The 16,894-nt window shown below is 36.7% G+C and overlaps 1 pseudogene; it reads right to left on the bottom strand.

Annotated features, from left to right (window-relative positions):
• Positions 1–10,794: 10,794 nt before the first annotated feature.
• LOC129519678 (tubulin alpha-1B chain-like) lies at positions 10,795–12,089 on the bottom strand (annotated as a pseudogene).
• Positions 12,090–16,894: the final 4,805 nt, after the last annotated feature.

Raw genomic sequence — 16,894 nt, forward strand, 5'->3', positions numbered from 1 at the left:
CTATTAATGTATGTGTCTTTAAAACTTCTACTCACTTTCCCGAGCTTTTTCTCTATCTGTTGTTTCTTAAAAATAAACATCCTAAAAGAATTCTTTTTTTCTCAGCTATGGAGGTCTCATAGATTTGAGACCTAAGAAGTGGCCAAGGCAGGCTGTCTTCATACTTTTTAGAAAAAGTAGAGTAAATCTGTGAGGAATTGACAAGACAAAGAAAATTAATGTTTGGGAGCTTCAATTTGTAAGATATTCTAAGCACAATTTGACCTGGGGTAGTAAATTAACAAAAATAACAAAGTTTGTTTATATAGGCTACTTTGGCCCTGAATTCTCATACTTGGTGATAAGGATGGCTTCTCTCAGAGTCCAGATGAAGGAAGGGGAAGCACCCTTCACATGGGAAATTTATTACCTGAATGGAGGGAGATGAGGGATCAAGATGCCCTTCTTGCAATGGCTGCTTTTTGTGTAACTATAAATCAAAATAATCTATATATCAGTGTGGCATATCTTGGGGGCAGGCTGTCCTGAGCCTCAAGAGATATCACAAATGATATCTGGGTTTTGTTTCTGTAATACTATTTTTAAAACTGTGTATTTAACCTATCTTGTGGTCATGATAACATAGTAACAATACAGGTTTTAATAGCAAAGAGTTTTAAGTATATTGTATCAAGTGACAAAAATAACATAATTTAGTAATGAGTTTGATGTCCTTTATTTAGGGAAAAACAATCCTTGGATTGGAGAAGTACAGTGCCTCACAAGCACTGAAACACTCTGGAGAGATTTGGGGCAAGATCAGGGGTCTATTAAGCATTAGATGTGCAGATGATTGGCTAAGATGTGAGGTTTCCTGGTAAGGCTAGCAGGTCCTGGTTTTTGTTTTTGTTTTTCTCTTACTTTCATTTATTTGAGAAAGAGAGTGAGAGAGCACATGGGTGGGTAGGAGGGGCAGAGGGAAAGGGAGAAGCAGGCTCCCTGCTGAGCAGGGAGCCCAACATGGGCTCAATCCCAGGAAACTGGGGTCGACTCGAGCCAAAGGCAGACGGTTAACCCACTTAGCCACCAAGGAGCCCCTAGAAGGCCCTTTTTTTATAGGGTAAGGTAAGCTAGCTAAAGCTGAGTTGGAGGATTGTAATTGGGTTCTATGTTAGGTTTCCTAGATTGTGAGGTGTTTCCCATTAAGTACAGGATGACTTGGGTTCAGATTTGTGATGTAGGCCCTACCACTGGAGCACTCTCCATTTTGTGGGTCCTGATATACAAATTTCCTTTATCAATTGAAAAAGATGCTTCAATATACTAGGAGAGCTTCTAATGTCTATAAATATCAGGCATTTTTAAGGCTCCTCACATTCTCATCATTAAATTATTAATCATTAAAGCAGAAAGCTGTGATCTGAAAACACCATACCTAAATGATTTCGGAATCTAGCATTCATGGTAGCCATCAAATTCTTGCCGGTGTTAATTGCTTTTTTAAAATGCATCTGACATTCATGTCATTGTTAAAGAAACTTTTAGTTCTAAATTTTCCTGTTTTTATTTCAAAGCTTTGAAAAATTGAATTCCTATTACAGAAATTGACTGAATAAACTTGCAGAATAGCAAGCTAAAAGGCCTTCCATCAGAATAAAAGAGGCTTGTCACACACGGTCATCAAAACTTTGACCCCTGAAACCAAGTGTCTTGATTCGCTAGCATTCTCAAAGGAAATGTAAAGATTAAAGAATCAGTCCATTAAACCAATTGACACAATTCAATTATTTTTCTGGAGTGTGATTGAATTTGCGGTGGTATTTTCTTAAAAAAACACCTGAGTAATTTCCCTGTTACATTGACAGTTAGACTCCTTTATGCTTCAAAAACAAAACAAATGAAAGTCTTTGTTATTTCTGAGGATAAACAAATTCCAAAGAAATAAAAGATCTTATATCTGTGCCAGCAGTTTATATCATCTACATGTGAAAAATCCTTTCCCAGCAAATATAACGTAAGGCAGGAGCGTAAATGCAGCTGGGCTTGACTCGTGTAATTAACATGAGAGGCGCAGTAAGATCAGTATTCATAGAGAACACCTGCCTTTTTCACTCTCCATAAAAATTAGCATTTTGTGAATTGTGGCTAGTTAAAGTAGTGGTAGGAGACACTACCATACGAAATGCAAAAAGAAATCTTTGGAAATGCATGCCTCATTTATTTAGTGCCTATCCTTTAGAATTCACTTTTCTTACTGAGTTATAGAACATTTGGTTCCTTTTGCACAACATTTCATCATGTGGTGCTCCCATTGTACCATTTCCAGTGAATGAATACTGAATGGCAGTTGCAAAGCTATTTTGAGGAAGTTCCAGTTTTGAACAGACAATAGAATCCCTAGAAAAAAATGTGCTATTACCATCTCAGAGGGAATTGAAATGGCAATATCTTCCACATTTATATGTATTTAGACAATCTTTATAACATCATGTTACTTGTGGGGAGCTTAGGTGATGTGAGAAATGATTATAAGGCAAAAAAGTTAGGAGGCCTGATAAAAAAATCTTTAGCGTATTAAAGAGAAGTCCATTGCTTTTGGAATAAATGTAGAAATTTCTTTAAAATGCCCTGTAGTGATTTCAAACTCGTATTATATTTGTATTCTATGAAGGTGAACAATTTTAAAGTATTATTTCCAATGAGATTTATGAAATGATGTACAAACTCAATGCCTGTATATAAAGACATGGGCAGAAAAACAGGTTTGTTTTTTTGGGGGGAAAATCTATAGAAATATGATCATATGGATATATAAAAATGTATCTTGGTTTTGCACTTTCATCTATGCTGTCAGGGAGCAAGAATGTCTTGTCTCCTTCTTGGGAGCAAGAACTCTCTCCTTTTCTAGATCCTTCTAGCTGTACAAGGATCAGAATGACATGAGACAATTAACAGGTAAAAATCAAATTTAATAGGCATACTTATGGGGAATTCACATAGACATGGAAATTTCAAAGACACTCAGGCAAAATGAGGTATATATGTCCTTCTAAACCAAAGAGAGGGATAAGGGTCCAGTACTTCAGAGGAAAGGAATGCACTTCACAGACGGTAAGAAGAGCAGATGTTTGGTAATTAGATGTTCACCCTGCCTGTCACTCAGATAAAATTTATCTCTGCTAATAAATCTTATTCTGGGAATTATCCCCAATTTAGATCCTTCTATGTAGTTAAGAGAGGGGCAAAAGTTTCTCTTGAACCCACATGGTCTCAAACACCTTCAACTCATAATAACCCACATGGCAAAGTAGAACATTCTGGGAACTGAATCCCTTCAATGCTATCTTTTATTACTATTACTATAGGAAAATTGAAAGCAATAAGTAAGATATATCATCCATTTTTAATAGCACCTGTAAAATTGTGGTTTTAATTGCCAATTTGCCAAATTTGGTTATCAGTTTGTTGTGTGAATTTATGGAGGCTTATCTGGGGAAAAATCAGCATCAAAATATTGAAAGTAGCATGTCAGCAAGTAATGTTTATAAAATGTCTGCTATACCCAAGTTAATTAGATAAAATAATAGACCAAGAGCCTTAGGCTACACACAAGAAGAAATGACACCAATATTAATAGTGTAACTATTGTTCAAAGTAAGCCAAGATAACTGTGGGTTTAAAATTTTACAATGCATTAAATTGAAGTTCCTTGAGAGAAATTTGATAATTCAGAGAGCTAATGTGTATTTAGAGGTAGGAAGAGAATTCTAGGTACAGGAACCTGACTCTAAATAGAGAATTGGAAATCTATGTCTAATTGGAGGAAAAAGTAGAACTTTTTTGACTGTTGTGGAAAACTCATACAAAGTCATGTTGTGGGTAGTATATACCACTGCAATTTCATTATTTCAGCCTTTCTGGGCATGTAGTCTTCATAATTAGTATTAATTTGACAATAGAAAATATACTAGATAAAAAGTTGGAGAATGTGGTTGTACCCGCTAGTGCATACTGCTAACCAAATTTTAGTTTTTATTCTAGAACTGCTCCACCTTAATTCTTGTTGAACTGCTTAGTATTTTATTGATCTATTACTTGTCTGAGTTCCCTTAATACCATCACCAATCTTATCATTTTTGCTGTTATTTCATGCCTATTCTTATTTTCAAAATTACATGGAAACTCATTGGTGTCGTGCACAGTTGTTGACTAAAGAGGGAAGGAGGGGGAAATATGACGGACAAGCATGGTGGAAAGAACAGAATAAAAGAGGCCAAAAAAACTAGATTTAGGTCCCAGGTTTGCCTTTTCCTATCAGCGGTGTCAGATAATGTTATTTGACATGTTTGAGCCTCCTTCTTCTTCTTTATAAAATGGATTTCTATCACTGATTTTCAAGCAGTTTCTCAATAATACTTACATTTAAAATCCTCAGACAGGGAGATTGTGTAAGGAGATTGTGGACTCTGTTTCCTCCTTCACATTTTAAATTGCTCCATCTTAAGCAATATTTTAATATATCAAGGTTTTGCAAATACTGGTCAAGAAAAAGACAACTTAAAATGATTGGGACACATTAATAACATTTTTGCTTGCCCTTGCCACCACCCTCCTTGGTTACTGTAGTCTTGAAGAACAGCCCACATTTCCAGGCTGGATGCAGTTCCCGGTATCTGTAGGATGCACAGCAGGCCTTATTATCAGAGAATTGTATTGACATGCACATGAATGATTCAGGCAAGGCACTTGCCTAACTGAGAACACACTCAGGGTGGAAAAGTGTCCTTGTTACTCTCTACTGGCCTTAAATTTTTTTTTAATTCATAATTTTTATTCAGTTTTTTTAGTTGTTCTTGATGGAATCATTCATCTGATACAAGGTACTCCATCATAGTCAGAAGCGAAGGTTGCCATCTCCAAAATGTGGGATTTTAAAATGAAATCATAATGTCAGGATTTTTAAGATACTATACCACAATGCCCATTTTGTATTTGAGGGCTAATGAAATATCCTTTTTCTCTTATTTTTCACTAAGCATACATTTTTTAACATGTGAAAAGTGGACAGTTTATGAAATCTTTTTTTTTTGAAACACAGGAAATAATTTTTTTAGATTTTCAATTTATTTGTTTATTTATGAGAGACACAGAGAGAGAGAGAGAGAGAGAGAGAGAGAGAGAGAGGCAGAGACATAGGCAGAGGGAGAAGCAGGCCCCACGCAGGGAACCAATGTGGGACTCGATCCCGGGTCTTCAGGATCACGCCCGGGCTGAAGGCAGGTGCTAAACTGCTGAGCCACCCAGGGATCCTCAGGAAATAAGTTTTGAATGGATGTAACATACTGATCCTATGATAGATGCCTTTTGGTATTTTCACCAAAGACTACTCACATTGTGTATGTCTAATAAAGTCATACATGAGTAATTTTTTAGAAGTTCTGTGTATGCAGGTCACTGTTTTAATTAGCATAATTAACAAAGTTTTTCTGACCTGATAAAGTTAAAATTGTGATCATACATTTGACAAATTATTTTAATCAGAGCATAGGATTCATATTAGTGGGATCATGGGAGTTGTTTAAAGTGGTTAAGCATATAAGAATAAAATAAAGAGAAAAATATAATAAAGGAGGAAGAGGGATCACAGAACATAGACAAAATTGTTTGCCGAAGAAATACTGTGTATTACAAGATAACCATCAGCATTAGCATCATTTAACATGTATTGACTTTCCCAGAAATTTAGTGCTTCACATTCATCACGTCATTTAATCTATATAACAAACCTACATGTTAATTATTAGTAGTATAGATTTAGAAATGAGGAAGCAATCTTAGAGATTGACAGATAATGCATGGCAGAGCTGATATCTAAACACAATTCTGATTGTCTTGGCTTCAAGATGTAGCCAGAGCTCTGGGGGTTCCAAACAGACCAGATTAAGTCACTTGCCATTGACAAAATCCAAAGGCAGAAAAATGAGTGGTGGTCAAAGAAGAATTTATTTCAGTGAAGTGCATATCAGGAAGACTTAGGACTAGCGTCCCAAAGTCTGTCTTCAAAATGCTGAAAAAGCTTCTAGGTTTATATAAGGAAAATGTGGGACAAAGGTTAGTAGGTATGTGCAGCTGGGCAATAAAAGTCAGGTTCATTATTGTCTTGGGGTCAATCAAGTGGGGTCTTGCTGGTGCCAGAGGAGTCATTATTGCTGGAGGGGTAGCTTGGATTCCCCATCTCTGGATGCTTTGCCTACTAGATCTTTTGCCTGAGTTAAAGAAAAGTTGGAAAGAACATAATCAGTTAGAAAGTAGAGATTGAGGTCAAAATGGAGGCAGCTAAGGGAAAACCCAGGTCCTCTTTCAAAGGTATGGTTTTTAATTTTTTTTTTTTTTTTTTTAGTAGTAAAATGAACACTTTGTTGTTGATCTGCAACAACCCCCTGCGGGAGCAGCCTAGGAGACAGGGTTTAAAAGAATTTTAAGGAGTTTGAGTAACATGTGAAAATTCCAATCAAAGATATGGGGTGAGGACAGCCCGGGTGGCTCAGCGGTTTAGCACTGCCTTCAGTCCAGGGCCTGATCCTGGAGACGTGGGATCGAGTCCCACATTGGGCTCCCTGCATGGAGCCTGCTTCCCTCTCTGCCTCTCTCTCTCTCCCTCCTCTCTTTATTTTAAGAAATAAAGTCTTAAAAACAACAAACAAAGATACTGGGTGAGATGTTGTCTCAGAAAGGTAAGGCTGGACTGTAATTGCAACTGAGAAATTTTAAACACCATCCATTTATTTATTTATTAGTGTTTATCAAGTGTTGTAAGGCAAATGCTCTTAATCATTAAACTAGACAGTCCAGGGAATGTTTCCTAAATTTGCAGTATGGACAGTAAAACAGGGGAGATGTTTGATCTTAATGATTCTTAATGAAAAATAATAGAATGGCATTATTAATGAAAATGATAGAATAGATCAAATAGGAAAGAATAGGTTATATACAAGCTTATTTCACTGAGTGAGGTCATTGTATGTGTTAGTGTGTGTATATATAAACTTTTGTTTATGCATACACGTGTGTACTCATACATATGCTGCATCAAAATGGAAAATGTTCTTTTTTTTTTCCGCTGTGCTTCTCAGTCACAAAGATTGAAATACCATTTTCTAAGGAACATCAGAAGATTATTTACTCAGAAACAAAGGTCTACCAAATTTAACTCAAGGACTGGATGTTACATCATAGGATATTTGGAGAATTAGTACCATAGAGAGTAACTGGTGATCAATCATTCCTGCTTTCATCCTCCTTCCAAGAAGCTGGGGACAAGCTATTATAGATAGAAGGGTTTAAAATAAATTTGATTGTTTGATCTCTTTCTAAAAAAAATCCTTACTTTGGCTTTTTTTTTTTTTAAGGAATCAATGAAAGAAAAATGTTCCTCTATTCTAAAGCTTCAAATTCACATTATTATTTTTTTTCATATCAGTGATTTGGGGTATTTGGGGTTTCAGCCATTTTTGATTAAAATTCTAGGGATCAAGATTGACCTGAAAGCTTGATGGTTTGCATATTTGTTTACAAGCTGGTAGCATTCCTCTAATGAGCTGTGAGTCTTGGGACAATAATGCATTTATTGGGACCATAGTTAGATCATGAAAAGTGTTTATTGCATGCTGTTTATGGTGCTGTATACTTTCTTTTTTTTTTTAGCTTTTAAAGTAGGAAATAGTTGTCTGTAGCAGAATTTTGAAGTATATTGCTTTCATGTAGGACACACTGCCTTGATTAAGTACATTATTTCATTTGCATATAAAATATTCAACATTTTAAAAAATCTGTCCTGAATCACAAGAAACAGAATTCAAGATATTCAAAGGAATCCTTAGCAAAATAAATTATAATACAACACAGTCATGATACTTCAAAAAAAGGGCTGGAAGTGAAACAAATGTAATCTATCAGTCTAAACAGAAATTTTGTTTTTTTTTTTTTAAGATTCCATTTATTTATTTGAGAGAGAGAGTATAAGTGGGGTGAAGGGCAGAGGGAGAAGCAGATTCCCTGATGAGCAGGAAGCCCGACTTGGGGCTCCTTCCTAGGACTCCAAGATCACGGTCTGAACCAAAGGCAGATGCATAACAGACAGAGCCACCCAGGCATCCCAGAAACTGTTGAAAATACTTCACACAAAAAGATTTAGTAAAACATTTAATAATATAGATCTCTCATCAGAACATAGAAATTAAATAAGCCCGAAGTTTTTTTTGTTTATATGTTTTTAAATAAACAATTTCATATGTGTGTGTGTATATATGTATATATAGTATATTATATATATTATATATATATACTATTTAACATAACTGTCAAACTAGCAGTGGCTTAATCAGTATCACCTTAAAATAACTCTTGAGCCTAGATTCTCTTGTCTTTGGAGTGATTGTGAGATAGGGAAGCTGAAAGGATTCCATTTTAAAAAGGCTCCATTTCTGCCCTTTTCCGGCTGGGCCCTATTTACTCATGTTCTGTATTTCAACTTGCATCTGAGAGAAAAACAAAGAAGCTATGCTCCCACTTCAAGGGGGAAGTAAAACAGTTAATCATTCTCTGAGCTTTGTCTTAGGCCCCCAAACACCCGATAATATCTAAGAAGAGAGGGATCACAAACATGTTCCAGGACATTAGCTTCTAATTAGCATCAATACCCCCTTTGTTGATTTATGGAACAACACCTATTGTTCGTCTGACACTCACCTTTGATTAGACCCTACCCTGGATTCCTGGAGAAACACATATTCTAGACCCTTTCCAATATAAATCCCTAAGCCTACATGGTGGGGAGACTCATAATCTTTTCCTTTCTGAGTCTCCCAGACACTCCGTCTGCTTTTCTCTATATGTCATTCACACTATTCAAAAACCTCTGCCTTCAATGTCTTTGGCTTGTGTTTGATTTCTATCCTGTAAGAAGCCAAGGACCCTCTTGGTGGTCCTGAGGGACCTCGCTCTGGGTCCTTAGAACCAGCCTGCCCACATCAACTGCATGTAGTCTTACAGACTACATATTTTACAAGGCACCTAGCTTCAGAGATGTTGAGGGGTGGTTTGAAGTTGGTGGGGATGAAGCCATCATTCTTTATGAAAAAATTACCTGTAGGCTGACAGAGGCCTTGAACAACCTTTTATTGGTCTATATGTTCTTCTATTCCTGATCCAGAAACGAAAGATTTGAATGGGAAGGCATCACTCTTGGCATTACCACTTTTGCAGGAGGACTACAGAAAAGGGCTGAACATAGAATTATTGTAATTCAAGTAAAACAAAAATCATAATTATACATATTATCAATATATTAAATTTTTAAAAATTTTCCTTTAGGGTATATGAACATATTTTTAACAAATGATTTTAATTATTTATTTTCTTAAATATTGTATTTATTTTTTTTTCACAGAGAGAGAGAGAGACAGACAGAGCAAACATAAGAAAGTGGAGTGGCAGACAGAGGGAGAGGGAGAAGCAGGCCCCCCACTGAGCAGAGAGCCTGACTTGGGGCTCGATCCTTTGACCCTGGGATCATGACCTGAGCTGAAGGCAGACACAAGGAATTTTATTTAAAAAGTTATTTTTTAGGAGTTCCCGGGTGGCTCAATCTTATGTGTCCAACTCTTGATTTTGACCCAGGTCATGATCTCTGGGTCTCTGAGCCTGCTTGAGACTCTCTCTCCCTTTCCCTCCTCCCTTTCCCCTCTTAAAAAAAATTAAATAGAAGTGTTTTCATATGTCCCACAATGTATAGTAAAACCAATTTTCCATTCTAGAAATTGTTTCAAAAATATATTCCAAGTTTTATTCAGTGCATCTTACCACTGTCAAACAAAGATTATATGTCTTATATGATTAAGACAATCATAGTCTAGATAATCACAAATGATTATAATTGTTTCATTGGGTTATAAATACTTATGAAATTTACATCTTATATTCACTCTCAAAATGTAAATCTTCCCCATCTGTAGCCTAGCAAACAAATTTCACATGCAGTAGATTTTCCTTCTAACTTTTCTGTATTGAAACAATCTGATTTTTACCCGTATAATTTATTTATACAGACATTTTCCCAAACCTTTTTTTTTCTTTTACCAATCAGACCTGCCAGTCATACCGTTTGCTATTATGCATTCCACCCTAGATAGGTCATTCCATCTATTGATTCACAGAACTTGCTTGCTTTTGTCTCCTGTGACTCTACAACCTATAAAACCTGTACAAACAACTTTTAAAACATCCTTATACTATGCAGTAGGGACAACTACAGAAGGTATTGAGAGTGAGTGTGCACCCTTGGTTTACATGACTTGTTTTGATTTGTTTATTGTTGATGTTTCTTGGAGTGAAAAAAAAAACATAGTGGAAAGGTAGAAAATACAACCAAGACTCATTTCTCTCCATCCAAAATTACAAATGCTAACTTTTACCATTTATGCTTTTAACCCAATTTTTGAAAAACAAGAACAACATGGATAGATTTAGTTCCATTTAATCAGGTCTCAAAGAAAATTGCCATTTTGAGTTTGTATTTTCTAGTTTTTTTTATCCATTTATTGTTTTTCTCTTCATTGAAGACATTTATGTAAACCCATCAAAGATATGGACAGCTTGGGTCTATAACAAAGTGTCATGTCTTAAAGCATCAGTCAGTAATTGTATATGAGAGCATAGACTGCTACACATAAATGAACTGATCGGAGTACAACTATTCGATGTTTAAAACAGAATAGGATTGCCTGTAAAAGCAGCACCCCTGTGACATTTTTAACTTTAGTATTCGTGTCCTTCTTCTTCACCCTCTCTTTTAGCAGAATCCACACCAACCTCTTCATAATACTTCACAAGGGCAGCTATGTCCTCAGGCCTCAGAAAACTCTTTCTTCCATGCCCTCACCCATATATCATTCAGCATACATTATGTCAAACTTGTGGTTCAGGTGAAGCCAGACGTCAACAATGGCTGTGCTATTTCTCATCATGCACACAGATTGCTTTACTTTGGCCAGGTCTCCACCGCGTACTACAGTGGGATGCCAACTTCGAAGCCAGTGGGGCACCAGTCCACAAACTGAATTGGTCTTGAAGGTGGCAAGGGCAACATTGACATCTTTGAGAAGTAGGTTACCACAGTACAACAGGCAACAAGATGCATATTTATCATGGCAAGGATGACATTTCATCATCTGGTTGGCTGGCTCAAAGCATGCGCTGGGATCTCTGCTACAGAAAGTTGTTCATGGTAGTTTTCTCAGAAGACATGACAAGGGCATATATGGCCAGAGAGAAGTGGATGCAGGGATAGGACATGCAGTTGGTCTGGAATTTTGTCAGATTAACATTCAGGGTTCCATCAAATCTGAGGGAAGCAATTATGGAGGACACAATGTGATCTATCAACTGTTCAAGTTAGTTTAGGTTGAGGATTCAATATAAATTTTCTACCACAGATGTCGTAAATGGCCAAGTTGTCTACCATGAAGGCACAATCAGAGTACTCCAGGGTGATATGGGTGGCGAGGGCGGAACTCTAGGGTTGAACTAAAGCTAGGGAAATTTGGAGGGCTGGGTGAATGGAGAACTCCAGTTTGCACTTCTTGCCCTAAATGATAGAGAGACATTCCATCAGCAGGGAGGTGAACCTGGACCCAGATCCCCATCCAAAGCTGTGAAAGTCAAGTAGCCCTGAAGACCTTGTGCACTGGTCAGCTAGTCTCCAGATTTGGTTGAAGACAAGGTCAACGATCTCCTTGTCAATGTTATAGTGCCCTCCGGCATAGTTATTGACAGCATCTTCTCTGCCTGTGATGAGCTGCTCAGGGTGGAAGAGCTGGCAGTAGGTGTGTGAACATCATCAATGACTTTGGGTTCCAGGACTATAAACACTGCCTTGCCAGCACCTGTCTCAACGAAGAAAGTATTGAAAGAGTCATTTCCTCTCCCAATGCTCTTGTCACTTGGCATCTGGCCATCAGGCTGGATGCCATGTTCCAGGCAATGGGGCTCCCAGCAGGCACTGCCAATCTGGACACCAGTCTGCCCAACAGGATGGAGATGCATTCACACATGGTTGCTGCTTTGCAACTGCCCAGCAGATGGCAGAGAGGAAGAGGAGAGGTTGCTGCTTCGTAAAGCATGACTCTTAGGTGGTAGATGTAAGAGAACCTATCCATTTATGTTTTTAACTAGGGTATATAACACATACATAGAAAAGAGTATAAAATAAAATAATGTCACTTAAATGCATGATTACAAAATGAACACTGTGTAAACATATCCTAGGTCAAAATATATAACATTGTTAGAATCTCAGAAATTATTCCCAGCACACCTGGGTCGCTCAGTGGTTGAGCATCTGCATTTGGCTCAGGTCGTGATCCCAGGATTCTGGGATAGAGTCCTGCATCAGGCTCTCTGTGGGGAGCTGCTTCTCCCTCTGCCTATGTCTCTGCCTCTCTCTGTGTGTCTTTCATGAATAAATAAATAAAATCTTAAATAAGATTATTCCCAATTGTCCCTTTTCCATAGAATCTTACTCCCTATTAAATACTACTGTTCTGACTCCTGTGACAATGTTTCCCTTGTTTTGTTAAGTTTAGTTTCCATCTATGCACTACAAATACTATAGTCTGGTTTTGTCCATTTTTTTATTAAAGATTTTATTTTTAAGCTATCTCTACACCCAATGTGGAGCTCGAACTCACAACCCTGAGATCAAAAGTCAGATGCTCCACTTACTGAGCCAGCCAGGGGCCCCTAATTTGTCCATTTTTGAAATTCATGTATTTATATATAAATATATATAATTTATATATCAATGGATTCAAACACCATATATTTTGTCTTTCACTTGACATGATACTATTGAAACTCAGATACATAGTTTGCACTTTTCCTTGCTGTATTGTGTGCCATTTCATGAATATAATTTAATTCTTTATTATTGACAGAGATTGGGCTGTTTTATTTTCTCAATATGACCAACATATGAGGGTAACTAAGGAGTGTATATTTCGAGTGGAATTGTATTTGATAGATTATGTGAATTTCTAACTTGGCCAGACAATTCCAAACTTATTCTTTTTTTTAAATATTTTTTTTAACTTTTTTATTTATTTATGATAGTCACAGAGAGAGAGAGAGAGGCAGAGGGAGAAGCAGGCTCCATGCACCGGGAGTCCGATGTGGGATTCGATCCCGGGTCTCCAGGATTGCGCCCTGGGCCAAAGGCAGGCGCCAAACCGCTGCCCCACCCAGGAATCCCCAAACTTATTCTTAAAGTCAGTATGCTAGTTTATACTCCTAATAGAAGTATATAAAAATTTCTTTGCTCTAAACTCTTGGATAAATAGAATTATTTATGATTTTAATGTATTAAAAGATATGTAATAGATACTCATCACAGTGAATGTGAAATGGTATCTATTACAGTGTTACTTTACATTTACTTGATTGTTAACGAGATCAACTGCATTTTCATGTTCCCCCTATAAAATACTTTAGGGCTTTTTCTGAAAATTATGTAAGGTTTTTACTCATTTTTCTGTTGGATTATTTCTCCTTATCATTTATTTGTAGGATTTCTTTATCTACCCTAGATATTAATTCTATATTTGTATTACATACTACAAATATATTCTGCTACTTTGCGTCTTTACTTTTAACAATGTTTGCAGATTATTTTTTAGACATTTATATACCTTGGTTTTTCCATTGATGGCAGATAGCCCTGATTCCCAAACTGTCCGGAGACACTCCAGGATACCTCACTGAATTCACAAGGGTGCTCTAGGACATTTTACATTTTCAAAGGGAATTCGGCAACACAGAACACTTATTGAACAATGTGTAAAATACTTTCCAGAGGAAGTTTACAGTTTTACCATTAGATTGTGCTATATTCTTTTGAATGATAACATGTTTGCTAAACTAGGTTTCTGTTGTTTCTTATGGTCAAAAGAAATTACCAATCTAGACACAGACCATACAACCCTTCCCAAAATTAACTCAAAATCAATTATAGCTGTAAATGTAAAACTCAAAACTATAAAACTCCTAGAAGATAACATAGGAGAAAGCCTAGATGACCTTGGTATGGTGATGACTTTTTGGATATAACAAAAAAGACATGACCTAGGAAAGAAAGAATTGATACGTTAGACTTCATTAAAATAAAAAAAACTTCTGCTCTACAAAAACAAAACAAAACAACAACAACAACAAAAAAAAAAACAGTATCAAGAAAATTAGAAAAGTTTTAATTCTGCAATTTTTCTGAGAGAAAGTTTTGTCAAAGACACATTTGATAAGGGACTGTTATTCAAAATATACAAAGAACTCTTACACTCAGCAATAAGGAAATAAAACATCTCAGTAAAAAACATGGTCCAAAATCCTTAACAGACATATCTCACCAAAGAAGATATACAGATGGCAAATAAGCATATGAAAAGATGTTCCACATCATATGTCATTAGAGAAATGCAAATTAAAACAACAAGGAAATACCACTGCACACCCATTATACTGAACAAAATCCAGGACACTGACAAAACTAAATGCTGGTGAGGATGTGGAGCAACAAGAACACTTATTCATGTTTGGTGGGAATATAAAATGATATAGCCGCTTGTAAGACAATTTGATGTTTTCTTACAAAACTACTCTTACTCTTGCCATATAGTTCAGCACTCAACATTCCTTAGTATTTACCCAGAAGAGTTAAAACTATCTGTCCATATAAAAACCTGCAAATAGATGTGGATAGCAATTTTACCTGTAATTAACAAAACTTGCAAGCCACCAAGATGTCCTTCAGTAGGTGAATAGTAAATAAGCTGTGGTACATCTAGACATTGAATGATTCAGATATAAAAAGAAATGAGCTATTGGGGCACCTGGGTAGCTCAGTCAATTAAGCATCTGATTCTTGGTTTTGGCTCAGGTCATGATCTCAAGTTTGTGAGATGGAGCCTCAGCTGGGCTCCATGCTCAGCACAGAGTCTGCTTAAGATTCTCTCCCTTTCCCTCCCCCTGCTCCTGTTTGATCTCTCATAAATAAATAAATAAATAAATAAATAAATAAATAGAAATGAGGTATGAAGATATAGAAGAAATGTGCATGTATATTACTAAGTGGAGAATGCAATTTAAAATAGCTACTAAATAAAATGGCTACTGACTGTTATTTCAATTATATGAAATTTTTGAGTAGGTAAATTATAAAGATAAAAAGATTAGTGGTTGGCGGAGTTGGAGGAGGGGAGAGGGGTGAATAAATAGAGTATAGATGATTTTGGGGGCAGTAAAAACATGCTGTATGGTACCATAATGATGAAAAGATGTTATTATACATTGGTCCAAACCTATAAAATGTAAACCATCAAGAGTAAGACTTAACATAAATATGGACTTTGGGTGATTATAGAGTGTTGACAAAGGTTTGTCAATTGTAATTAATGTACTACTCTGGCAGGGGATGTTGCTAATAGGGCAGGCTGTGCATGTGTGGGGCATAAGAGATATGGGAAATCTCTATATCTTGCTCTCAAATTTGCTGTGAATTTGAAACAGCTCTAAAAATAGCCATAATAAAAAAATACATTTTAAAAAGCAATTACTACTCAAAAATAAATTTGAAAGAGAAAATGAGAGTGGCAACAGCCAATCTAATTGAAAGGTTAACAAGTAGTGCAGTACTCAACAGGCACATGCATCCCATTAATAAGTTAATGAGATTATTTAAGAATGAAATAAAAATATTCTTTTCAATTTATGCACATTTATTTTTCGAATGTCTACTACACTTTTAGGATATAAACATTAAGTTTTCAGAATCTAATTATTAAATAAACAGAATGATTGAATATTTCTTTTGGCTTATGAGCATCACAAAAAAATTGAGGCCCTAAGGACATAATGAACAGAAAACATTTAAGAACTGGAATAGTGTTGCAGTAAAGAAAGGCTGTAATTGATTGGTTTGGAAAAATGTACAGGCAAATCTCAGAGACGCTGTGGGCTCAGTTCCAGACCATGGCAACAAAGCAAATATTGCAATAAAGTAAGTCAAAACATTTTTGGGGTTTCCCAATGCATATGAAAGTTATGGTTCGGGGATCCCTGGGTGGCTCAGTGGTTTAGCACCTGCCTTCGGCCCATGGCATGATCCTGGGGTCCCGGGATCGAGTCCCACATCAGGCTCCCTGCGTGGAGCCTGCTCCTCCCTCTGCCTGTGTCTCTGCCTCTCTCTCTGTGTGTCTCTCATGAATAATTAAATAAAATCTTAAAAGAAAAGAAAGTTGTTTCCACTATAGTATTGTCTGTTAAGTGGAATAGTATCATGTCTAATAAAATACATAACTTAATTAAAGCAATACTCTATTGCTAAAGAACGCTAATCATTGGGTGCCTGTGTGGCTCAGTGGGTTAAGCGTTCAGCTCTGATTTCAGCTCAGGTCATGATCTCAGGCTTGTGAGACTGAGCTCCTCATCAGGCTCCATGCAGCCCAGGGAGTCTTCTTGAGATTTTCTTTCTCCCTCTTCCTCTCCTCCTCCCCATCGTGCTCTCTCTTTGTCTAAAATAAATAAATCTTAGAAAAATGCTAACCATCATCTTAGCTTTCTGTGAGTCAGCATCATTTTGCTGGGGGAGGGTCTTGCCTCATCGCTGATGGCTTCTGACTGATTGGGGTGGTGGTAACTGAATGGTGCAGGGGCTGTGGCAATTTTGTAGAATAAGGCAACTGTGAAGTTTGCTGCATCAACTGACTCTTCTTCCATGAACAATTTCTCTGTAGCATGTGATGCTATTTAATAGCATTTTACCCACAGTAGAACTTCTTTCAAAATTGGAGTCAATCCTCTCAAATTC

The sequence above is a fragment of the Nyctereutes procyonoides genome, unplaced genomic scaffold, assembly GCF_905146905.1.
Source record: "Nyctereutes procyonoides isolate TBG_1078 unplaced genomic scaffold, NYPRO_anot_genome, whole genome shotgun sequence".
NCBI lineage: Eukaryota > Metazoa > Chordata > Mammalia > Carnivora > Canidae > Nyctereutes > Nyctereutes procyonoides.